The following is a 27,860-nucleotide window of genomic DNA, read 5'->3' on the forward strand; positions in this document are numbered from 1 at the left end:
GCTGGAGCTTTCGTTCTCCTGCTGCAGCTCTCGTCTCCCTCAGTCTTGGCTTTGCTTTGGGGACTGGATTGCATTCTCCAGGTTACTGGATTGTGACCACATGGCAGAGAACACAGCCACAAGCAGCCACAGCCCAGCCACTCCTGAGAGAGCAGATAGCATCTTCCTCCTACTCTCCATGTGTTAATCCCAGGGAAGACCTCTGATTGGGCCAAGAGTATGGGGCCTGGCCTGGGTCATGTGACCACCCATGGAGAAGGGGTAGATGACAGCTCTTGGGCTGCAGAGTGTATTTTCAGAGTAAGGGTCATGGAAAAGATAGTTAGGAAGACAGAAACCAACTGACTCAGACTGCCTCAGGAACCATCTGGCTCTCTGATATAGTGCCTGAGAGGACACTTGAGTATGGGTACCACTGCCACTTCCTGTGGCTCATATGAGTACAGAAAAGGATTTACAATACTCACACATAAGAACATACAAGATGGCTTTCTAAGCACAAAACCCAAGCTATAAATACAGCATTCATTTTGTTTTGGTTGAATCCAGCAAGTAATTAGCTTATCTTTGGTTAATGAGCAAAAATCTAGATAAGAAATGAAACCCACAACCCTGAGATTGTAAGGAGCAAGCAGATGTGCCTGCCTTCAAGGATCTCATCATCGAGGGAGCTAAGCAACCCAGCATATTTGTAGCGCATGCCACGTTTTCTCATGGCAATGTTCACTGAGGAAAAGACAAATGAACAGCTTGTGGTTCTACACGGGTATTACATAGCTGCAAATCTCTCTGAAATGCAGGCAACAAATAGTCACATCATGTCTGTGTTCTTGCAAATGCAATGTTGTTTTTTTTTTCACTAGGATTTGTTCTTTATTCCTTAGATCGAAAATGCCTACCATTTTCCCCAAACTATCTGTAATATGAGACTACAGCCTCTTAAACCAATACACACATAGACCAATAGTGTATTGTAAATTTATGGCTGAGAGATGCAGAGTTTGAAAAGTCAAGCACTCCCTAAGAGCCAGGGTGACAACAACTTATGAATTTATATGTTGTGATGGATTAAAGTAATTATTTAGACCAGCTCAGAGAAACCCAACATAATCCCCACCCTTAAAACAAGCTATGGATTGCAATTTCATCTTGAAAGCCCTGGTTAGATGGGTACATCTTATCAATAATTTTGAAAACTATATTTCCACTGAGAAATTATAAAAGAAATAACTGCCATTCAATTTCTTGATGTTTTGCATTCTTTCAGAGTCGGCAAACATAAAAAAGTCAGCAGGTGGAGCTCCTATTCCCTTGGCAGGCCTGATAGAAGTCTTTCTCTTGTAAGAACTTTCAATTACAGACTGTCTCTCCGGCAGCCAGTTCTAGGCTCCCTACAGACAGCATCAGAATAATACATGAAAATGTGAGACTGTGAAACATTCCAGAGTGTGTCATAGGTCAGGAAAGAGAAAAGAGAAAGAAGAGCCAGAAATCTTTTATTTTATTATTTTTTTGGCTATTTCCCCCAAATTATATTTCTTTTAAATTAGCAAAGAATGTGCCATCCTTCATGGGTGGACCTGGCAGGATATACTAATTCACTGGTTTTCTGGGACACTGCAGTTCTCTTCTTCTGTTTGCATTCTGTCACCCTTTCACAGCGTGGCATTTCCCTACCACTGGATTCAGCGTGTGATCAGACAAGAGAAATTGTATTCCAGCAGGAGACTGAAAAAAATAGGGAAGCATAAATTGCCTTGGACTCCCCTTCTAAATCTTTTGTTGTTGTTATTCTGTTGGCAAGTAAATTCACAAAATTTGCTTGTGAATTTTTTTTGCTGCCAGCCACAAAGTCTGATAACTTCTCTAAATTTTTCATAAGGGTGGGTGATTGCCATTTTTCAGCAGGCAATTACAATAAAAATTCCCTTTTAACTCACTACATTTGATATGCACATAATTCCTTTAGTGTGAAACCTACTTAGTGTCTTGTTCAATTTGCTGTTTTTAAAGGACGAGGGAGAAACTGGGTGATCAGATCCGTCTCGTGTAAGGACCTGGCACGTGGTATCATGTGACAGCAGATGGCATGTGAAAGCCTTTGTGGGAAATATGGCCCCTGATAAATAGGCTGTGAACGTGCAAGGTTGTGCGTGTTTCCACAGAGTGTCATCCAGTCACCCTGGCATCTGCAGGAGAGGAAACAGCATCCCGTTCACTTTCAGAATGAAAGCTAACGCAATGACCTCAGAAAAGTCATGGAGCTGCAGGTACACGCAGCCATTGTCCATGGGGTCAAATGCAGAGACCAGAGCTAATAGCATCCACTCCACAGGGGCACTCAGGCCGGCTGCGGATTTTGAAATTTATCAGACTGTGCGGTGGGAAACCACAAACAACTAAAATCTCAGGGGCTCCAAGTAAAGAAGCAGAGAGAACACAAGGTTCCCAGTTTGATATTAAACTTTCCTTTTTTTTTTTTTGTCTGTCCCACCTGTGTTGGATAGAGAAAGGTACTATGGCCATCCAATGGTGTCCTCTCTTCTGAGATCTATCAACCTTTGCACACTCTGAGAATTTCATGACTCTTCTCTTGATTTGCACCGAGGAGGAGCTAAATTTTGCTCTGTGATACACATCCAAGACAGCATGCTAATGAGAATTATTATTAAGCGATGTAGAGTTGGCACCAGTCTCTTGCAATCTGCTCCGCAGCAGAAGCAGGAAGGGCAGAGACAGAGAGTCAGAAAAGCAGCTTTACTGAATGCTCTTCTGGACCTGATTAGTTTTGGTCACTTTCAACACCAGGCAAAGACAAGCAGAATTGTAAGCTTTCACAGACAAGCCATTTGCTTCCCCACTGTAATGTATCTAGCCTGTCAAAAAGTCTTCTAGATTTTACTGTTGCTTTAAAAACATTCTTCTCTTTAAGAACTGCAAAATCAAGAGTTTCTGTAAATTCAATAACCAGGATACCAGAAAGACTGATTTGCTCTGCATTGCAGGATTTCTTTCATTTTGGTACGCTATTCAAACTGACTCATCTCACTCTCAGAATAGGAATTATGTTTCAGGACTTTTTCTGGCATAATTTTCAGAGTAAGCTGTGACATCTTGGTCAGATGGGAGAATTTGGACCACTAATCAATGTGAAACAGAGGGGCCCCAAATTAGAGCTATTATGAGTGCTTTTCAAGCAGTTAGACCAGAGCCCCTTTGTGAAGATGAAGTGTGATGCAAGCAACTTGGAGATAAGCCACACGACCAAAATAAAAGGTCATTTTCACGTTTATATTTATTTACTATTAAAGACACTTTATCAGACAGGCTTTTACTGAAATGTAATAATGTGAGGTGATCTTTTTAAAAATTAATTAATTTTTAATTGGAGGATAATTGTTTTACAATGCTGTGTTGCTTTCTGCCATACATCAACATGAATCAGCCACAGGTGTACACATTCCCCTCCCTCCCACCACCCACCCCGTCCCATCCCTCTACGTTGTCACAGAGCACCGGGCTGAGCTCCCTGAGCTATACAGCAACTTCCCATTAGCTATTTTACACGTGGTAATGTATATGTTTCAGTGCTACTCTCTCAATTCATACCACCCTCTCCTTCCCCTGCTATGTCCATAAGTCTGTCCTCTATGTCTGAGTCTCTATTCCGGCCCTACAAATAGTTTCATCAGTACCATTTTTCTAGATTCCATATATATATGTGTGTGTGTTAATATATAATATTTGTTTTTCTGGCTTACTTTACTCTGTATAACAGGCTCTAGGTTCATTCACCTCACTAAAACTGACTCACATGCTTTCCTTTTATGGCTGAGTAATATTCCATTGTATATATGTAACCACAACTTCTTTATCCATTCATCTGTTGATGGACATCTAGGTTGCTGCCATGTCCTAGCTATTATAAACAGTACTACAGTGAACACTGGGGTACATTAGGGTCTTTTTCAGTTATGGTTTTCTCAGGGTATATGCCCAGAAGTAGAATTGCTGGGTCATAAAGTAGTTTTGGGCTTCCCAGCTGGCACTAGTGGTAATAACCTATCTGCCAATGCAGGAGATGCAAGAGATATGGGTTCAATCCCTGAATTAAGAAGATCTGCTGGAGGAGGGCATACCAATCCACTCCAGTATCTATGCCTGGGGAATCCCATGCATGGGGGAGTCAGGGGGCTACTCCATAGAGTCACAAAGAGGAGCCTGGTGGGCTATGGTCCATGTGTGCATACTCAGTTGCTTTACTCGTGGCTGACTCTGTACAACTCTGTGAACTGTGGCCCACCAGGCTCCTCTTTCCATGGGATTCTCCAGGCAAGAATACTGGAGTAAGTTACCTTGACCTCCTCCAGGGTATCTTCCCAACCCAGGGATCGGACCTGCATCTCTTACATCCTCTGCACTGGCAGGCAGGTTCCTTACCACTAGAGCCAAGGTCCATAGGGTCACAAATAATCAGACATTACTGAAGCAACTTAGCACGCACACATGGTAGTTTTACCCCTAGTTTTTTTAAGAAATTTCCATATTGTTCATGTGAGGTGGTCCTAAAGCAGCAGGCTCATACCTCTGTCTCCCCTAAGAATTAGACCCTTAGGCCCACATAGTTCGTGGTCATTTGGATGTACCTTAAGCTCTCAAATACGCTAAGTTCCAAATTATATTTATCATATCTACAACTACCACTTAAATGGGTTTGTTTGTTTGTTTGTTTGTTTTTGTATTTTATATTGCAGCATAGTTGAGAAACAGCGTTGTATTAGTTTCTGGTATACAGCAAAGTGACTCATTTATATATATACATGAATCTATTCTTTTTCAAATTCTTTTCCCATTTAGGTTATCATAGAATATTGAGCAGCATTCCATGTGCTATACAGTAAATCCTTGTTGGTTATCCATTTTAAATATATATGTCAATCCTAAACTCCCAATCTATCCCTCCCCTCAACTATTTCCCCCTTGCAACCATAGTTCTTTCCCTAAGTCTGTAAATCTGTTCTGTTTTGTACATAATGATACAAGTTCATGTTTTTTAGATTCTGCATATAAGCGTTAACATGTAATATTCGTATTTCTCTGTCTGACTTAGTTTGATAATCTTCATGTCCATCCACGTTGTTGCAAATGGCATTATTTTATTCTTTATAATGGCTGAGTGATATTCCATCGTGTGTGTGTATACACACACATATTCCTCATCTTCTTTATCCATTCATCTGTCAATGGATATTAAGGTTGCCTGTGTGTCTTGGCTGTTGTTAACAGCTCTGTAATGAACACTGGGATTCATGTATCATTTCAAACCATGTTTTTCTCTGGTTATACACCCAGGACTGGGGTTGCTGGATCATATGGTAGCTCCATTTTTAGTTTCTTAAGGAACCTGCATAGTGTTCTCCACAGCGGCTAAACCTATTTACATTCCAGTCAACAGTGCAGGAGGGTTCCCTTTTCTCTACACCCTCTCCAGCGTTTATTGTTTATTGACATTTTTGATTCTGACCAGTATGAGGTGATATCTCACTGTGGTTTTGATTTGCATTTCTCCAATAATTAGCAACGTTGATTAGCATCTTTTCATATGCCTCTTGGCCGTCTTTTGAAGTCAGCCATGGCATCTCAGTTTCCCTCTACTTCCAGTAATTGCAAAATGCTTCTCCATGCCTCCTCCTTTCCATCCTGCTGCAATAGCCTTTCCTTAGGGTTTTTCCTCATTTCTACTCTAGACCATAGTAATAACCTCTTGTTTCACACAACTAACCATCCTCCACACTGTCGTCAAAGCAATCTTTCAAGACCACAATCCTGATCCTGACTGCCTTTCTTGACGTTGGCTAGAGGCACCCCATTACCCCATCTCTTCGTGCGACATTAAGCCTCTCTGTGACCTGGCACCAACCTGTCTAGACTCAAAACGCTGTGCCATCATCTAGTGTGTCCTTCATGCTTGAGCCGCACTGAGGGTCTATGGTTCTACAAAGAGGTCCCGCTCACCAAATCAGGCTTTCCTGTGTCCGTGTCTGTGTATAGTTCCTTCTTCTGTCCTGGCTACTTATTCCTCCTTTTATCAGTCTGCCACGTTTACCTTTCAAAAATGTGCTCAACCTTCATTTCCTCTCTAAGCCTTTTTAAGTCCTTAGAGTGCCCCCCCTTCACCTAGACTCCAGCTATTCCTTTATTTCCCTCTTTCTCTATATTTTTTTTCAGATTTTTCATTGTAGGTTATTATAAGATCTTGAATATAGTTCTGTATGCTATACAGTAGGTACTTGTTGTTTATTTATTTTATATATAGTAGTGTGTATTTGTTGGATATGGAGATATATTGTCTTCATGTTGTTATACATTTTATATTAGATAAATCATTATACTATATATACATACACTATACACATCTTTTGTACATTGATGATTTATTAAAACATTGTTCTTCTATACCTTGCTCCCCCTTTCTCTTCTACTTAATATATGTAAGAATTGGATCCACATAAGCATACTTGAACCTATCTTGTTTCTTATTTATGACCTCCTCAGAAGCTTCCTCTAAATCCCCCAAGATAAGGGTAGGGGACTCCTCTGTGTAACCAGTGCTGCTCACCATGATATATTGTAATCGCCTATTGTATAAGTTTTGAGTATCTTCAGCTTGGAAAAAATGGAAACCCAAAGTCAGCTATAGCTCAAAAGGAGAAGCTTGTTCACTTTTTTTCACTTTAAAGTCTGGAGGATGGCAGGCCAGAGATTACATGGTGCCTCTTGTCCATAATGTCCTCAGGAATGTGATGGTTTAGCTCTTTCACATGAAACACTTTTGCCCAAAGGCACCTATGTGCAAGATGATCATTTCTGGATGCGTAAAAATTTACTTAACAAATACCCTATTAATGGACATTTAATAACCCACCTTTTAAGAAGCCAGTTTTTCTATGCAATCCCTGGTAATCCTCTTTCAATGTCTAGGCAGATTTCACATTAAATATCAAGATAATGCACATGAAAATTTTATTCACATTAATAACAACAATAATAACTGTTATCAATACTGAAGACATTATATACATGAAATATTTCATTTAAAACAACAATCCTCTGATCTGGTTTTTATTATTTCCATTTTACTACATGAAGAAACAGGATTAGAGATATTAACTGATAAACTCATTCAACTCTTAGGCTTAGAATTTGATCTTAATTTTGGTTAAACACTCTCAGTAGTCTTCATTAAATACCTCATTTCTACTTAAAAATTATTGTGAAAGAAAGCTTTATGTTACTAATAGAAATGCATAGCAGTTTGTCATATATGCAAATGTCATAAAAATAAACATGAAGCTATTCAAATTTAAAATTGTCAAAGGTACAACTTAAAATTACCTCCTGTATATAAGATATGGATGTTCAAATTACCATACAATTGCACTCATTTCACATGCCAGCAAGATTATGCTCAAAATCCTTCAAGCTAGGCTTCAGCAATACATGTACTAAGAACTTCCAGATAAAAGGCTGAATTTAGAAAAGGCAGAGGAACCAGAGAGCAAATTGCCAGCACATGCTGGATCATAGAAAAAGCAAGGGAATTCCCAAAAAACATCTACTTCTGCTTCATTGACAACAATAAAGCCTTTGACTGTGTAGATCACAATAAACTGTGGAAAATTCTTCATGAAATGGGAATACAAGACCACATTACCTGCCTCCTGAGAAACATGTATGCAGGACAAGAAGCAACAGTGAGAACTAGACATGGAACAATGGACTGGTTCCAAATTGGAAAAGGAGTACATCAAGGCTGTATATTATCACCTTGCTTAATTAACTTCTATGCAGAGTACATCATCCAAAATGCTGGGCTGGATGAATCACAAGCTGGAATCAAGATTTCCAGGAGAAATATCAACAACCACAGATATGCAGATGATACCACTTTAATGGCAGAAAGTGAAGAGGGACTAAAGAGCCTTTTGATGAAGGTGAAAGAGGAGAGTGAAAAAGCAGGCTTAAAACTCAACTTCATAAAACAAAGATCATGGCATCTGGTCTTACCAGTTGATGGCCAATAGATGGGGAAAATGTGGAAGCAGTGTCAGATTTCACTTTCTTGAGCTCCAAAATCACTGTAGACAGTGACTGCCACCACGAAAGTAAAAGATGCTTGCTTCTTGGAAGAAAAGCTATGACAAACCTAGATGTGTATTAAAAAGCAGAGACATCACCTTGCTGACAAAAGTCCACATAGTCAAAGCTATGGTTTTTTTCAGTAGTCATGTATGGATGTGAGAGTTGCACTATAAAGAAGACTGAGCACCAAAGAACTGATGCTTTTGAACTGTGGTGTTGGAGAAGACTCTTGAGAGTCCCTGGGACTGCAAGGAGATCAAACCAGTCAATCCTAAAAGAAATTAACCCTGAATATTCATTGGAAGGGCTGGTGCTAAAGCTGAAGCTTCAATACTCTGGCCACCTGATGTGAAGCTCTGACTCATTGGAAAAGACCCTGATGCTGGGAACGATTGAGGTCAAGAGAAGGGGGCAACAGACTTTGAGATGTTTGGATGGCATCACTGACTGAATGGACATGAGTTTGAACAAACTCTGGGAGCTAGTGAAGGACAGGGAAGTCTGGCATGCTGCTTTTCATGGGGTCTCAAAAAGTCAGATACAACTTAGTGACTGAGCAACAACAATATAAGGTATGTGTAGCACACTTCAGGAAACATTGAACCATAAGACAAAATCAACATTCAAACTCTGTAATTATTTCTTAGTATATTCTATTGGAAGTGAAACATTGCACAAGTACTACATTATGATAAATATTTATTAGCTGTCCTAGTAACACACTGAGTAAAGAAATTTGTTTCACCAATCTAGTGGTCAAATGAATGAATGAATTGGCAGATAGCATCCATTTCCCTCTCACTTTTGGTTTGCCAGCCCAGAAGTTCGCCAGGTGGCTCATTAAGGCTTCTCATGCTTCTTTACTTGTGCTGTGGTGATCTTCAGAGTGTTACTTGGGAAAGAATCAGGAAACAAGCAAAAATATGAAGTGGTAGCTAACAGGGAAAGCGTTAATCACTCAGTCTTGTCTGACTCTTTGTGACCCCATGGACTGTAGCCCACCAGGCTCTTCTGTCTGTGGAATTCTCCAGGCTAGAATACTGGAGTGGGTTGCCATTTCCTTCTCCAGGGGTTCTTCCCGACTCAGGGATTGAACCTGGCTCTCCCACATTGCGGGCAGACTCTGTACCGACTGAGCCACCAGGGAAGACCTAGCTAACGAGAGGAAACTCCAAAAACAAGGGCCTGGAGTTAGCAGTAATTTATGAAAGGTATAGCAAAAGAGACACTGATGTATAGAACAGTCTTTGGGACTCTGTGGGAGAGGGAGAGGGTGGGATGATTTGGGAGAATGGCATTGAAACATGTATAATATCATATATGAAACGAGTCGCCAGTCCAGGTTCGATGCACGATACTGGATGCTTGGGGCTGGTGCACTGGGACGTACCAGAGGGATGGTATGGGGAGGGAGGAGGGAGGAGGGTTCAGGATGGGGAACACATGTATACCTGTGGCGGATTCATTTTGATATATGGCAAAACCAATACAATATTGTAAAGTTAAAAGATAAAATTAAATTAAATTAAAAAAAAAGATATAGGAAGAAAGATGATATTCTGGACTTCATAACTTTTAAAGATCGTGTCCTGTGCTGGGCTTCCTGGGAGTAAGCTACAGGTAAACATATTCCAATCCACTATGTTTTGTGGTTGTGTTTCTCATGGTAATTACCCTGTCACATGCTGAAAATTCTGATTTTGGAGCCCAGAGCAGATTTTCTGAATTTGTGTCCAGTAGTCAGTCTTCTGGAAAGCTCCCTTAAAAGAAGCTATCTGTGCACATGATTTATCTAACATTTTTAGATACAATTCACTTTAAAGATATGTGATATTAGAAACTATATCTAGTTTCTAAAACATACAACATAGTGTGATTATTTTTTTAATTTACTGCAGTTGAATTATATTCTTTTTTCCTCTGCTTCTGAGTTACTAACCAAAATGAATAGGCATTAGAGAAATTAGGCAGCTTTATACATTTAACTATTCACTATTTATGAACCAAATGAATAGCATCCATTAATAATGTTATGTATTAGGCACTGAGAACTCTTCAGAAAGGTTATGAGTGGCTTGAAAATATGCCACACTGATGGTTTCCCATAACTTCCATTCTCCTAACTTTTCTTAGAAACAAAACCCTATATTTTTAGCTAAGAAGGTAGTGCTACATTTTCCAGCCTCTTTTGCACCTTATGTAGCTGTGTGTCTAAATTCAGTTTAGCAGGATGTAAGTGGAAGTGTTGTGTTCAATTTTTAGAAGTTTCTTAAAGAAAGGGGGCATTCCCTTTTTCCTTTTGCGTATTCCTGCTGTTCTGCAGATAAGCTAGATAGATGCCTACTAACATCTTGAATCTCATGGTACCCTTGGGATGGAGGTTGTAGCTTGCAGAGCAACAAAATAGAAGGAACCAGGGAGGCTCTCACTTTCTCTCCAATTTGTAAGTCTTACTTTCAGACTTACAAATTAAAGAGAAAAGAACTTGCTATTGTCACTATTTGGGGGAGCTTTCGGTCACTTGCAGTTGAATAAAATCTTAACTAATAGAAATAATATTTCTTGAACATCTTGGAGGCAAGATGCTAGAAGCATGAACTTTGTTAGGTAAGCCTTGATTGTTTTTAGTGAAATTCTCCTGGTGGCTCAACTGGTAAAGAATCTGCCTGCAATGCAGGAGACTTGGGTTTGATCCCTGCATTGGGAAGATCCCCTGGAGAAGGAAATGGCAACCCACTCCAGTATTCTTGCCTGGGAAATCCCATGGACAGAGGAGCTTGGTGGGCTACAGTCCATGAAGTCACAAGAGTTGGACACAACTTCACAACTAAACCACCAGAGCTAAATGTGTAGGCCCCTATATGCTAATGAGGGGAAATTAATCACAAGTGTTAAGGATGGTGGACTGGAAGAAAGGATATTTGTGTTACAGAGGTACTAAATATTGCTACAACAGCAAACATAATACAACATATAAATAAAATAACACCTTGTATACCTTAAACTTATACAATATTATTTGCCAAATATATTCAATTTAAAAGCAGTGGTGGGCCTTTCTTTTTGTCTCTTTCTAAGGTTAAGTTTTGTTTACTTGCAGAAACCATTAAGAAATTCAGTCTATTGCTGCTCAAGTCAAGGGGATCTCCCTATGGTTCAGTTAACAAGAGACAGCTTAATTTGTAATGCCTAAGAGTAGGGGTTGGGGTAGATCTCAAGAAAGAGAGCCATGGGGTTGGCTACATAATTTGTAGAGTTCAGTGTAAAACAAAAATGTGGGACCCTTTGTTCAAAAATCAGGAAAAATGTTATTAATGCTGCTGCTGCTAAGTCACTTCAGTCATGTCCGACTCTGTGCGACCCCATAGATGGCAGCCCACCAGGCTCCCCCGTTCCTGGGATTCTCCAGGCAAGAACACTAGAGTGGGTTGCCATTTCCTTCTCCAGTGCATGAAAGTGAAAAGTGAAAGTGGAGCTGCTCAGTCGTGCCGACTCTTAGCAACCGCATGAACTGCAGCCAACCAGGCTTCTCCATCCATGGGATTTTCCAGGCAAGAGTACTGGAGTGGGGTGCCATTGCCTTCTCCATTATTAATGCTATTACAACTTAAAACTTAATTTCTTCTGAAAGTCTCTTCCATATTGTCATAGTGGATTTTGTTGTTGTTGTTGTTATTTAATGTTTTCTAACTAAAGATCAATTTAAAATTGTAATAATTAGCATGGCTTTTACTATTCTTTATATTGTACAATACCAGTTTTAAATGCAAATGTAGGATCACTGAACCTGTATGCAGAATCATTGAAACCACGTAATTCATATTTCATAGCTCATTGTTGCATATGTATTTTATTCTTACCACATTGTGCAAAACTACCATTTTTTGATTTTCACTTCTGTGTACCTTCTTCCAACACTTTCTACTTTTAGTTATTGATGAGTAAAAAGGACTGATTGACATCATTTTTAGCATAAGTGGTTAGCTAGTGCAGTAAAGGCTATGGTAATTGTCTTCTTTTATGTATTTGAAGCAAATTCTAGCTCAGACAGAAAGCCTGACCTTTTGTGGTTGTCAGAGCCATTGCTTACTCACACATAAATATAACAAGCTTTCCTTGAGCTTGTTTTCAATATCAGTGAATTCCCACTCCTTGTGGTCTGGAGGGATTGTTTCATGGGGCATCTTGAACACTAGATGCAAGTGGGGAGGCAAAAAATTAAGAAATGGCAACATGCTTGCATATTGCAACATTGTGCATGTCTCCTCTGCTCTTGCTCCATTGTCACTTATCAAACATAAGGTCAAAGAAAAATAATAAGACTGCATAGGTAGTGCATCCATGAAGCTAGCCTTGTAGGGCAGTGAAGACTAGAGGTCTTCTAAGTCATAGGAATTCCCTCTGACTTAATCATTTTTTGACATAGCCTCATGATGAAAATGCTCCCCTTGTACACACTCTCCTTCCCTATCTTATAAACAGCCCCCACTTTTCGCTCTTTCTTCAAACCTCCATGTAGCACCCTCTTCAAGTTCTTTTGTGAACCCACCTCTCCTCCTGGGGAATTCTGAGAGAAATGTATTCCACATTTTGCCAGAGTTTGGGGGATCTATCTGCTCATTTAAGCTAAAGTGTGGGAGTGTTGGGAGGCAGAAAACACTCATCCTATAAATGAGGAGGATCACAGATGCTCCAATTTCAGATCAGTTTCCCCAATATAGAGACCTGCAAATACTTTTGTTACCAGGTCACTTAGAAAGGTTAGCACATCAACAAGACAAGCATTCCATTATTGTCCAAGACTGTATAGCTGGTATTCATAGCAAGAAAATACACTTTTATTTAGTGGCTTTGGACTCACCTGCTTCTGAATAATGTATGTGTGTGTGTTAATCGCTCACTTGTGTCTGACTCTTTGTGACCCTATGGACTGTACCTTGCCAGGCTTCTCTGTCCGTGCCATTCTCCAGGCAAGAATACTGGAGTGGGTTGCCATTCCCTTCTCCAGGAGATCTTCCCAGCCCAGGAATTGAACCTTGGTCTCCTGCATAGCAGGCACAGTCTTTACCACATGAGACACCAGGGGAGCCTTCTGAATAATAGATCCTTCCATTATTTTGTTTAAAAATGTTAGGCATTTCTTGGACTATCCTGGAAGTCCAGTAGTAATACTCCATGCTTCCAGTGCAGGGGGGTGTGGATTCATCTCTGGCTGGGTATAAATGCTGCTCAGCATGGCCAAAATTTTTAGAAAAGCATTAAGCACTTTTTGACCCTCGCTTGCTTTACTAGAAAAAACCATATTGGCTGAAACTGGTGCTCTGCAGTGAAAAGGCAGAGCAAGTGTTTGGTCCTTCCTTCTCATACTTCAGGCCTTTTTCCTCCTCTGGCCACTTGATTGTGGATGGTAAGCACATTTCCCTTCTGGGCAAACAAATTAGTCAACTCTTTATATTGGGCAACTAATAAGTCAACTAATTCATGCTGCCATTATCTGATAATAGCTTAATGAATTCTACTTCAAGAATTTGCATCTTAATAGGAGACTTTTTTTAAGTAAAAGAAGAAGGAGGAGGACCTGAAGGAGGAAGGGGAGGAAAATTGGTTTTAATACCCAGAATTTTGTATGTATCTGAGAGTATAAAAGTAACAGATTACTCAGCTGGTTCTTAAGTGTGTGTTATTTAGGAAATAGTTAACCTTATGAAAATGGAAGGAAAATTAAACTGAGGGTGGAACAATCCCAGGGTAAGACGTTGCTGAACTCCTTTGACAAACCCTTTGCTAATTCACAATTGTGTTCGCTTGAAACAAAAATGCTTCTCAACTATTTTGGTTCAGTTGAATAAGAGAAAGAAGCTTGGCTTCAATAAATACCCTAGAACCATACTAATAAATGATGTAGTGGCAGTGAGGTTGAGAAGGCAGAAAATTATAGAACAAACTAGAGACCACTTCCTTCAGGTTATTTTAAACGATAAAGATAAAATCCTTAAGTAGAATTGAATAGAGTTAGATTGAGAGGTTAGAAAACTTTGAGATGGTTTCAATCTAACCCTTAAATAATATCCTTTAATGAATCTTTGCTATCTACAGGGGAAAGTATCTCTCACAGCCTTCTGGTTCCTGCACACCTTTCCAGCCTTCCCTTTTCCCACTCCCTGCTTTGCATTTTTTTCTCCAATAGCATGAATTGTTTATAATGATCCCTATATAAGGCTGTGTGTTCACTTTATGCCTTTCATCACACATCGTCTCTTTCTGAAAATTTTCACCTTCTCTCCAACCTGCCTTTGTCTAGCTGATGCCTATTTATCCTTCAATATTCAGCCCAAGTATCATCATCTCAAAAAAAACGTTCCCTTCATCTATCTTCAGACTTAAGGTGACCTAAGGATTCTTCTAGGTAAAGTTCCTAAATACCCATTCACATTTCCATCATCATACTTAACCCCTTCTAAAAATTCCTTTTTGCTAGATGTCAGACTGTGTTACTTTACTATGAACTGCTTGAAAGCCAGGATCAAGCCTGTTTTTCTTTTAATTCTCAGCGCCATAATAGATAGTCAATAAATGTTCATTGATTTAATGAATGAATGAGTCATGGAGTCTAATGACCTGAAGGAAAATGGCTTTTCTCACAGCTACCTTGACACTTGTATCCAGGTCTCCTGACTTTAGATCATGAAATTCTTCTCGACAAACATCTAGAAGTTCCCAGTAACAGGAAAATGGTTGGTTGTTAATTTGTTGTTTTTAAATATATATATATATATAAGTAAAAGAAGAAGCACTGGTATGGAAATCATTAAAGCATATAGGTATGTTTTCACTTTAAGAAAAATAAGAAGTAGCTTGCTGAATTTAGATGTCACTCCACCTCTTCAAGGATAAAATGCTGAATTTATCATACTTGGTGCTCAGATTTATACTTGGTAAATTTATTTCTAAGATTAAAGATATAAACAAGCTCATTAAAGAGTGTCAAAAGCTTGTCAAACATCAAGTAGCTGTTACATAACAACATTTTGAAGTCTAGGTTATTATATACAGATTGCATCTCCATTTTTAAAAATCTCATGTTCTGAAAATTAAGGGCAAATTACCACGTAGGTTTTTCCAAACTCCAAACATTTTGAAAATGTTCAAAGCCATTTGGGAATTCTAAAACCTGGCTAGAGATAGGATACATAATAATATTGTTATTCCCACTCAAAATTATTATTGTCACTTCAGCAAAGGGGTAAACCAGATGGGAAAAGGTTTGGATTCTGTTCCTTCATAAATTGTTTAAAAGCCAAGTTTTGTATGAAAAGCTAATTATCTGAAAATAAAATAATTCCCTGCTTCATCCAACCTCCAAATATTTTGTTACTCCTTGTTGATACTCACTCAACATTGATTCCCCTCCTACCAAGAATACCCTAGTTTTCATTCATTCATCCACCTGAAGCTATGTAATTCAGGAGTAATTCCACTTCCTTGTTAATGATTCTCCCAGAAATGAGGGCCAGGACACAATGCTGGCCAGTGAGGTCAAGGGGAATTTGTTGGGAGTTTCTGGAAAATGTTTTCTTATCTTTTAAGTGAGAGACATAGGAAAAGGTTATGTACAGGTAAAGCTGGGACTGCCATTTCACGAAGGAAATAAACAGAGGAGGACAGAATCAAAAGAACCACCCCTGGGACAGAGGGCTAGCACTGTCAGATTAGGGTAACCTTGCAGTCTGCCTTACTTCTGGACTTCCAGCTATGCAAGTCAGTACATTTCATTACCTTTGTTTCTTTAATTTTATTTTATTTTTTAACTTTACAATATTGTATTGGTTTTGCCATATATCAATATGAATCCACCCCAGGCATACACGTGTTCCCCATCCTGAACCCTCCTCCCTTTTCATTACCTTTTAAATCACTTGAATTTTTGTAACTTGCAAGAGAAAGAACTATAATTAATATACAACAAAATTACAAATTTCATTTACATTTCTAAAATATCTAATGTAAAACTCTAAGAAAATGTTTTACTTTGAAGTAATTCAGCTTCTCTATATTTTTCTGTTCTTGGGCTAATTATTCGGCATTTGGAGGAGCATCAATTTTTAAAACTTAAAATTCTCCATCATTTTACCTCTCACACAGAAGACCCTCTATTTCTGCATTTTGATGGATACTCTTTAGAATTCTGAGGTTTTCCTTTGTACTTTTTGAGTATCATTATTCCACTAGTTAATTGTGAGTATATTAACCCCACACAGAGCAAATTGTGTGAACCTGATGAGTTCCTCAGAGCATTCAACCATCCAAGTGACTCATTACCTTTTGTATATTCTCATATAATGTCAGTACACATGAAGACACCTAAACTTTACCCTGAACTCTTGAGGTTACTGTATTCAAGTAGGTGCTTTCTTGGTTCCATTTTCCCTAAATAGTCAAAGGATTCAATATTGGTGAGTTAATGAAAGAATTCACAGTATAATAAAAATGGAAATACAGTGGTATAATTATTATCAGTGGTATAATTATTATTATAGACAGATGGTAAAATTTCATTCTTTTTTATGACTTAAGTAGTATTCTATTGTATGAATACATACACACACACACACATACGTACATATACATGCCCCTTTGGTATATATACACACACATACCACCTTTCCTTCATTCATCTGTTGGTGGACACTGAGGTTGCCTCCATATTTTGCTATTGTAAATTGCTCAATATTGGGGTGCACATATCTTTTCAAATCAGTGTTTTCATTTTCTTCAGATATATACATGGAGCATAATTTCTGAATCATATGGTAGTTCTATTTTTAAGTTTCTGAGGAACCTCCATACTGTTTTCCATAGTAGCTGTACCAAGTCATATTTCCACCAATAGTGTTGGAGGATTCCCTTTTCTCTATGTCCTTGCAACCACTTGTCATTTGTTGGGTTTTTTTGATAATAGCCATTCTGGCGGCTGTGAGGCAATAGCTCATTGTGGTTTAGATTTGCATTTCCCTGATCATTACTGTTGTTGAGCATCTTCTCCTGTACCTTTTGGCCATCTGTATGTCTTCTTTGGAAAAATGTTTATTTAGGTCTTCTGCCCATTTTTAATAGTTTTTTCTATATTGAGTTATATGAGTTCTTTATATACTTAGGATATTAACCCTTGTCAGACATATCATTTGCAAATATCTTCTCCCATTCAGTAGGTTGCCGTTTCATCTTGTCGGTGGTTTCGCTTGCTGGACAAAAGTGTTTAGGTTTGATTAGGTCCCAGTTGTTTATTTTTGTTTTCCTTGCCTGAGGAGACACATCCAATAAGATATTTCTAGGAACTATGTAAAAGTGTGTACTGCCTATGTTTTCTGCTAGTTTTTAAGGTTTCAGATCTTACATTCAAGTTTTCAATCCATTTGGAGTTTATTTTCGTGTAAGTTGTGAGGAAATGATTGACATTTGTTCTTTTAAATGTTGCTGTCCAGTTTTCTCAACATCAGTTATTGAAGAGGCTGGCTATTCCTCACTGCCTCCTGTGTCAGGGATTAGTTGACCGCATGCTCATGGATTTATTTCTGGCTCTCTGTTCTGTTCCATTGGTCTGTGTGTCTGCTTTTGTTTCACTACCATTCTGTTTTGATTTCTGTAGTATAGTTTGAGGTCAGCGAGTGTCAGAGAGCCTGTGATTCCTCCCTCCCCTTCTGTGTTGCCCACTGGGGCTATGGGTCCTGAGTAGATCTCTGCTCCTTCCCTCCTATAAGATTCCATTTGGTTCTTTCTTTACAGTATTGGTTGTAGAAGAGCCATCCCGCAGTCTTCAGGTCATTCTCAGGGAGAGTTGCTCTAAATAATAGTTCAAGTTTTGATGTGTTCATCAGGGGAGGTGAGCTCAGCATCTTCCTACTTCATCATTTGATCCTGCCCCAACTCTTCTTTTGATTAAAAGATACTTTCACTAGGAAGCTCGTAAAAATGTACTACTTTTGATTAAAGTAATTTTGAAGCATTGTAAGGATTCTAAATGATGCAGCCTTAATGCTGAGGCTTAATATACTACAGTAATAATTATAATAACAACTCAAATTTATCTATTATATGCTGTAAACCAAGTACTATACTCAACTCTTCTGCTATTTTATCTCATTTAGTCCTTATAACATCCCTGTGAGATTATAGTATTTCCTTCTCTTTAAGCTTCAGTTTTCTCATCTATAGTGAGATTAAGTAATTATCCTCAAGATCTCCAAAGCCCATGTTTTTAATCTCTATTTTAAATAGTCAGTTTCTGTTTTAAATAGTTTATTCTAAATAGTTAACCTGTATTCTAAATAGCCTTGGACTGTTCTAAACAGTCAGCAATGTGATTGAGTTTCCAAAAAGGTAATATAGTTTTCAATATCCTTAATCAGTCAGTTCAGTTCAGTCACTCAGTTGTGTCCGACTCTTTGTGACCCCATGAATCGCAGCATGCCAGGCCTCCCTGTCCATCACCAACTCCTGGAGTTCACTCAAACTCACGTCCATCGAGTCAGTGATGCCATCCAGCCATCTCATCCTCTGTCATCCCCTTCTCCTCCTGCCCCCAATCCCTCCCAGCATCAGAGTCTTTTCCAATGAGTCAGCTCTTCGCATGAGGTGGCCAAAGTACTGGAGTTTCAGCTTTAGCATCATTTCTTCCAAAGAAACCCCAGGGCTGATCTCCTTCAGAATGGACTGGTTGGATCTCCTAGCAGTCCAAGGGACTCTCAAGAGTCTTCTCCAACACCACAGTTCAAAAGCATCAATTCTTTGGCACTCAGCCTTCTTCACAGTCCAACTCTCACATCCATACATGACCACTGGAAAAACCATAGCCTTGACTAGACGGACCTTTGTTGGCAAAGTAATGCCTCTGCTTTTCAATAGCTATCTAGGTTGGTCAAATCAGAAGTCCTGCCTTGTACAAGTAAGATGATATCTGAGGCATATTGCCAAATAATGGGTATCATATTTCTGAAAGGATACAAGCTAAAGAGTTCAGTCAGGGGAGGATAAGTATGATGGGAGGATAAGTATGATAAGTACAAATCATCTCACATAGACCAAACAAGCCATTTAACTAGGTTGATGATCCATTTTTTAAATGATGTTTTATTATTATAGAGAGAATACACAATTGGTTCATTGTAGAATAGAGAATACAAAGAAAAGAATCTCACATCCCACCATCCAGTAACTGACACTATTAACATCTTAGTAAGGGCTTCCCAGGTGGCGCAATAGTAAAGAGTCTGCCTGCCAATGCAGGAGACCCCAAGAGATCCAGGTTTGATCCCTGGGTCAGGGAGGTCCCCTGGAATAGCAAATGCCAACCCACTCTAGTATTCTTGCCTGAAAATTCCATGGACAGAGGAGCCTGGCGAGCTACAGTTGATGGAGTTGCAAAGAGACGGACAGGACTGAGCACACACACACATGTATATCTTTAAAATACACATGTATCTCTTAAGTCTTTTAAAATCTAGAATAGTCCCTTTTTTATGACTGAAGACTGAAGCTCAATTGACCTCCAGAATATTCCACCTTTTGGGTTTTGTCTGGTTATATTCTTTTTCACTGTATCCCCTGTGCAAGTGATTTTAAAGGCTTGATGGATTCAAGCAAAACACTATGGATAGAATATCATAAGTGATTTGTATACTTCATGCTTGTTGTATCACATCAGAAGACCTGAAACTTCTAGTTCATCTACCATTAATTTGCTACAATTGACCTGCACTGGAATGAGGGCAGTCTGAACTCTCTATTGTACACTTTTATTTAACTTTTGTTCACATAGAACATATTCTGTGTGATATTAGTTTGGCACCAAATTAATGTCTGGGTTCCTATCAACCATTTATCTAAGGATTTTAACCTTGATACACCTTGTCTGAATTGATAAATTAGCTAAAGTTTATAAAATGAAGTTTTACTAATTCTGTAATACCTTCTACATTTGTTAACTGGCATTTAAAGTAGAGTGTTCCCTTACCAACTGGTAGGGGCTTCAATTACCAGTTGATGAAATTGCCTGGATGATGTTTATGAACTGTTAAATTCCAAGGAACATATAACGTTATTGGAAACATCTATAATGCCTGGGGGAAAAAAGAATATATAGCTGTCTTTGTATTTAAATCTGACCCTCTGTAAAAAGAAATATATTCATTGTTCTATTCATTGTTCTATAATTCTATTCATTGTTCTATAATTCATTCTATTATTCATTGTTCCAGAGGGAAATTTTGAAAAGGCAAATATTAACATAGAGAATAATTTTTTGTAGGTTTTCCTCACAAAGTAAGGAAATACGTGTCTCTGAAAATACTCAGAGTCTGAACCTATCATAGTTGTTAATCCTCAAGTGTATCTTCCTCAAGTGAAATATTAGAATCATAAGATTCTCATAGAATAGAAAATCAATAGAAATAGTGCCTAATTTTGTATCAGCATCCTAGAACCATACTAGTAAACCAACAGAACTTTAGTAAAACTCAGTAATACAACCAGATCTCAGAGTTACAAACTGAGTGGGTGTCCTCATCTTCGCATTCTTCATCCTGGCAGTGGTAGATAACTGCTGCAGGGGCAAAATAGATGAGGTGGGGAAGTAGACATGGGTCTGGCTCTCTGTGAGGGCAGTGACGATTTCAGGACCACTCACTGAATTGTGGACCTTAGCTTCTTCCCTCCACCTAGGAACAGTTTACATCTCCAGTTAGGAGACTGAATCCTGGAACAACACATTTAACAAAATGTTAGACAAGTTATAATAAAGACCGTATATTGTTGCCTTATCCCTTTCTGTTCTTCCTCCCTTCCCATTTCCTTCTTGCCTAATCCTTTACCTATCCCAGTTCCTTTCAGTTCAGTGCAGTTCAGTCGCTCAGTCATGTCTGACTCTTTGTGACCCCATGAATCCCAGCACACCAGACCTCCCTGTTCATCACCAACTCCTGGAGTTCACTCAAACTCATGTCCATTGAGTCAGTGATGCCATACAGCCATCTCATCCTCTGTCATCCCCTTCTCCTCCTGCCCCCAATCCTTCCCAGCATGAGTCTTTTCCATTGAGTCAACTCTTCACATGAAGTAGCCAAAGTATTGGAGTTTCAGCTTTAGCATCAGTCCTTCCAATAAACACCCCGGACTGATCTCCTTTAGAATGGACTGGTTGGATCTCCTTGCAGTCCAAGGGACTCTCAAGAGTCTCCTCCAACACCACAGTTCAAAAGCATCAATTCTTTGGCACTCAGCTTTCTTCACAGACCAACTCTCACATCCATACATGACCACAGGAAAAACCATAGCCTTGACTAGACGGACCTTTGTCAGCAAAGTAATGTCTCTGCTTTTGAATATGCTATCTAGGTTGGTCATAACTCTCCTTCCAAGGAGTAAGCGTCTTTTAATTTCATGGCTGCAATCACCATCCGCAGTGATTTTGGAGCCCAAAAAAATAAAGTCTGACACTCTTTCTACTATTTCCCCATCTATTTCCCAAGAAGTGATGGGACCAGATGCCATGATCTTTGTTTTCTGAATGTTGAGCTTTAAGCCAACTTTTTCACTCTCCTCTTTCACTTTCATCAAGAGGCTTTTGAGTTCCTCTTCACTTTCTGCCATAAGGGTGGTGTCATCTGCATATCTGAGGTTATTGATATTTCTCCCAGCAATCTTGATTCCAGCATGTGCTTCTTCCAGTCCAGCATTTCTCATGATGTATTCTGCATATAAGTTAAATAAGCAGGGTGACAATATACAGCCTTGACGTACTCCTTTTCCTATTTGGAACCAGTCTGTTGTTCCATGTCCAGTTCTAACTGTTGCTTCCTGACCTGCATATAGGTTTCTCAAGAGGCAGGTCAAGTGGTCTGGTATTCCCATCTCTTTCAGAATTTTCCACAGTTTATTGTGATCTACGTAGTCAAAGGCTTTGGCATAGTTAATAAAGCAGAAATAGATGTTTTTCTGGAACTCTTGCTTTTTCCATGATCCAGCGGACGTTGGCAATTTGATCTCTGGTCCCCCTGCCTTTTCTAAAATCAGCTTGAACATCTGGAAGTTCACAGTTCACGTATTGCTGAAGCCTGGCTTGGAGAATTTGGGGCATTACTTTACTAGTGTGTGAGATGAGTGTAATTGTGCGGTAGTTTGAGCATTCTTTGGCATTGCCTTTCTTTGGGATTGGAATGAAAACTGACCTTTTCCAGTCCTGTGGCCACTGCTGAGTTTTCCAAATTTGCTGGCATATTGAGTGCAGCACTTTCACAGCATCATCTTTCAGAATTTGAAATAGCACAACTGGAATTCCATCACCTCCACTAGCTTTGTTCATAGTGATGCTTTCTAAGGCCCACTTGACTTCACATTCCAGGATGTCTGGCTCTAGGTCAGTGATCACACCATCATGATTCTCTGGGTTGTGAAGATCTTTTTTGTATAGTTCTTCTGTTTATTCTTGCCACCTCTTCTTAATATCTTCTACTTCTATTAGGGCCATACCTTTTCTGTCCTTTATCGAGCCCATCTTTGCATGAAATGTTCCCTTGGTATCTCTAATTTTCTTGAAGAGATCTCTAGTCTTTCCATTCTGTTGTTTTCCTCTATTTCTTTGCATTGATTGCGGAGGAAGGCTTCTTATCTCTTTTTTCTCTTCTTTGGAACTCTGCATTCAAGTGGGTGTATCTTTCCTTTTCTCCTTTGCTTTTCACTTCTCTTCTTTTCACAGCTATTTGTAAGGCCTTCCCAGAAAGCCATTTTGCTTTTTTTTGCATTTCTTTTCCATGGGGATAGTCTTGATCCCTGTCTCCTGTACAATGTCAGGAACCTCCATCCATAGTTCATCAGGCACTCTATCAGATCTAGTCCCTTAAATCTATTTCTCACTTCCACTATATAATTGTAAGGGATTTGATTTAGATCATACCTGAATGGTCTAGTGGTTTTCCCTACTTTCTTCAATTAAAATCTGAATTTGGCGATAAGGAGTTCATGATCTAAGCCACAGTCAGCTCCCGGTCTTGTAATTCCTTTAGGTTGCAGAAAATAATCATCCCTAAAGTAGAAACTAAAACAGTCTCAGACATGGTGGGAAGATAAGCCACATGTTATGTGTAGTGTGTGTGTGCTCAGTTGTGTTCGGCTCTTTTTGACCCCAGAGACTCCAGCCTGCCAGGCTCATCTGTCCATGGAATTTTCCAGGCAGGAATACCCAAGTGGGTTACCATTCCCTTCTCCAGGGGATCTTCCTGACCCAGGGATGCAACCCATGTCTCCTGCATTGCTGGTGTATTCTTTACCACTGTGCCACCTGGGAAGCCCCATTATATGCAGTATATCATAGCAAATAGAATATCTGTCCTAAAGATCATGCAATCATATGATGCACCCACAGCCACTAACTTTATTGGTAAGAACACACACAGCTCTGGATCATAACATGTGTTCTAAGTTCAGATATTGATAATAGTGGTGATAATGACAAATGGACCTCGTCCAGAGTGACTTTCACTTTGTAAACTGCCAAACCAGCAAAATTACATGAAATCAAGTGCAAACTGTTTGCAATGAAAAATGCAAATGGGTAGTCATGCCTTTCTAGGTTGTTGTTCAGTCACTTAGTCGTGCCCCACTCTTTGTGACCCCATGGACTGTAGTGTGCCAGGCTTCCCTGTTTTTCACTTTCCCCTGGAGTTTGCTCAAATTCATGTCCTTTGAGTCAGTGATGCCATCCAACCATCTCATCCTCTTTTGCCCCCTTCTCCCTCTGCCCTCAATCTTTTCCTATCATCAAGGTCTTTTCCAATGAGTTGACTCTTCACATCAGATGTCCAAAGTATTAGAGCATCAGCTTCAGCATCAGTGGTTCCAATTGATATTCAGGGTTGATTTTCTTTAGGATTGACTGGTTTGATTCTTTCTAGTACTTCCTGCTATTTTTCATGAAGGTGTACCTGAAGTTTGGTGATTAGTATGGCCCAAAATGAAATACATAAACTCTGCCAGGCTGGTGGACACAGAGCTATTGGATGCAGTCTTTTGCACTACTCAAGCTGAGTAGAAAGCATACTCTTTTCCTTTTTTAAAGAAAACTTTATGTTTATATTGGAGTGTAGGCAATTAATAGTTTCAGGTGGACAGCAAAGGGACTCAGCCATACAGATACATGTATCCATTTTCCCCCAGACTCCCCTTCCATCCAGGATGCCACATAACGTTGAGCAGAGTTCCCCGTGCCACACAGTAGTTCATTGTTGGTTGTCTATTTTAAATACAGCAGTGTGTGGACATGTTAGTCCCAAACTGCCAAATATCCCCTCCTCCTGGCAACCATAAGTTGGCTTCCTAAGTCTGAAAAGCACAGCATTTTCACACAAGAAATCTGCCGCTTCAGAACATGCTGTGGCTCTTACTGTATCATTGATTCCACTTGACTGTTAAGTACAAGAGGTCTGGCATGGCCTACCCCATTTGCCAAGGAGAGAAAAGAGAACTCTATTTATAAGAAAACATAGCTCAGTGGACCAAGGAAAAGACTAGCCATCTTTTGTAATTTCGGCTGTCTTTTCTCCATATGCTAAAGAGAGAAAAGAGAGCTAGACAAGACTTACCTCTCTGGTTCCTTTCATCTTTTTTCACTGTGTGGTTAGTGAACCAGTGACACTCTCATTTCCTTAGACCTTCATTAGGGTAGCTGCTGATTGTCATTTGATTCCCTTTTTCCTATCTTTATTGTTAGAGATGTGTCATGAATGGTTTGGGGATGACTAGCAAGAAATAATTTAAGCATTCTAGAATCATGGCAATAATGCTGTAATCCATGTGTGTTTTGATTCTCTCTCATTGTCCAGCATTTCTATTTCCAATAATAGTATACCCTTTTAGCATAGACTTTCTTCCTTAGTCTGTGTTACTCCAAAATGAGTCATTTATTTGTGCACTATATTGATATCCAACCTTTTTTTATCAAAACCATAATACTTGCTACCTGAAAGTTGAAACAGACTTCATGGATAAAGGGCACAGTCCTCTACAAGAGTAGCCTTACATTAGACACCAGCCACAAGTCTGGGAGTCCTCAAGCCAACCTCACTTATGGCCAGCAGGCAACAAGCTCAGAGGTTCCCACTATCCCCTTAGTTTTAATAATTCTCTAGAACAACTCACAGAACTCAGGAAAGCACTGTGTTTATGATCACAATTATATTAAAGGAATAAAGCCACCCAAAGAGACAGAGGCATAGGGCAAGATCTGGAAAGGTTCTAGATATGAAGCTTCCATCATCCTCAGGGACACATCACCCTCCATTTGTAATAATACACATAGTACTGCCAACCAGAAAAGCTCATCTGAGCCTGTGGTGACCAAAGATTTTGTTGGGGTTTGATCACTTACTGCCCATGGGACTGACCTTTAGGTTCCAGCCACCTATGGAGGTTCTGGATAATACCTTTAGTCTTCAGTTCCTCCAGAAGTTTGAACTGACAATGGCCAGTTTTAAAACCCCTATCACAAATCACATTGCTAGACTGTTCAGTGGCAAAATCTCTCAGGCAAACAAAGACACTTTTATCAAGTAAGACCTTCCAGGGACCTAGAGATCTCCCGAGCTGAGGGCAAAGGCCAGAACTCTCTTTGAGTAAAATTGATTTTTACTACACACACACTCCAATCCTGTTGTAGAATTGTGTGTTTACAATTTTTGGTCAACATTTAACTAACCAATTATGTTCCTTAATCCTGACAGAATTTTGTTCACTAGTCAGAGCTGTATTAGTGATTCTAAAGTTTAAGTAGCATGTGAATTGAAGTATAACTTCCATTTCTGCATGACAAAAATATGCATTTATATGAATAAGAAATAAAGGAGAATTCTAGGCTGATTATGTTAGCAGTGAAGTGAACTGAAAGTCGCTCAGTTGTGCCCAACTCTTTGTAACCCCATGGACTATACGGTCCATGGAATTCTCCAGGCCAGAATACTGGAGTGGGTAGCCGTTCCCTTCTCCAGGGGATCTTCCCAACCCAGGGATCAAACCCAGGTCTCCTGCATTGCAGGCAGATTCTTTACCAGCTGAGCCACCAGGGAAGCCCAAGAATATTGGAGTGGATAGCCTTTTCTTCTCCAGCAGGTCGTCCCAACCCAGGAATCACACTGGGGTCTCCTGCACTGCAGGTGGATTCTTTACCAGCTGAGCTACCAGGGAAGCCCTATGTTGGTACTAAACTTCCCTAAATCATAATAAAACATAAAAGCAAATAAGATAACAAAAACCAAAACCCCAAAACAATATCAATGACAAAACTAGATGACAAAATATTCCATAAACCTAAAATCTGAACAGGTGGTGGCAAATAGCTCACAGCTATGTGACCCATTGGCATCTGTGAAAGAGAAAACTGAGGGAAGGCATCAGGGTGCCCCTGGAAATAGAAGACCCTCAGAATCACCAGCAGACACTCACTAGAAGTGGACAATTTAAAAACAGAATCCAAAACCAAAAAAAAAAAGTAATAGAAAAGGATCACAGTTGAGTTGAATACAATTTTAAGAAATTGAGAAGAATATAACTTTTTAGATGTATGAAATATGAAGTGCTGAGAAGAGAGAGCCTCAAAGAAAAGGATCTTCACAAACCTAAATTTGGTCCCATTGAATCTTTGGCCAAGGATCACGCTGTGCCAGCATAGGTTCTTGTTGTTCAGTCACTCAGTCATGTCTGACTCTTTGCTACCCAATGAACTGTAGCCTGCCAGGCTCCTCTAGTCCACGAGATTTCCCAGGCAAGAATACTGGAGTGTGTTGCCGTGCCTTTTGCTAGGGGATCTTCCTGACCCAGGGATTGAACCTGGCTCTCCTGCCTTGCAGGCAGATTCTTTACTGTCCAAGCCACCAGGGAAGCCTGGTGGGCCATTATCTCCAAATTAATCTGTATACTCAACTCAATCCAATGAAAATGCCGACAGGTTATTATTACTTTTTTTTCAAACAATTAAAAAGCTAATTAAAAGTCAATATGGAAATGCTTTAAAAAAAAATCTTGGCATCTAATCCCATCACTTAATGGCAAATAGATGGGGAAACAATCGAAGCAGTGACAGACTTTATTTTCTTGGGCTCCAAAATCACTGCACATGGTGACTGCAGCCATGAAATTAAAAGACACTTGCTCCTTGGGAAAAAAAGCTATGACCAACCTAGACAACATTACGAGGTTGCAGAGACATTACTTTGCTGACAAAGGTCCATATTGTCAAAGTTCTGGTTTTTCCAATAGTCCTATTTGGATGTGAGAGTTGGGCCATAAAGAAAGTTGAGCGCTGAAGGATTGATGCTTTTGAACTGTGGTATTGGAGAAGACTCTTGAGAGTCCCTTGGACTGTAAGGAGATCAAACCAGTCAGTCATAAGGGAAATCAGTCCTGAATAATCATTGAAAGGACTGATAATGAAACTGAAGCTCCAATACTTTGGCCACTTGATGCAAATAACTGATTCATTAGAAAAGACCCTGATGCTGGGAAAAAATGAAGGCAGGAGGAGAAAGGGATGACAGAGGATGTGATGGTTAGATGGCATCACTGACTTGATGGCCATGAGTTTGAGCAAGTTCTGAGTGTTGGTGATGGACAGGGAAGCCTGGCATGCTGCAGTCCATGGGGTTTCAAAGAGTTGGACATGACTGAGCAACTGAACT

Source organism: Bubalus kerabau, chromosome 4, assembly GCF_029407905.1.
Source record: "Bubalus kerabau isolate K-KA32 ecotype Philippines breed swamp buffalo chromosome 4, PCC_UOA_SB_1v2, whole genome shotgun sequence".
NCBI lineage: Eukaryota > Metazoa > Chordata > Mammalia > Artiodactyla > Bovidae > Bubalus > Bubalus kerabau.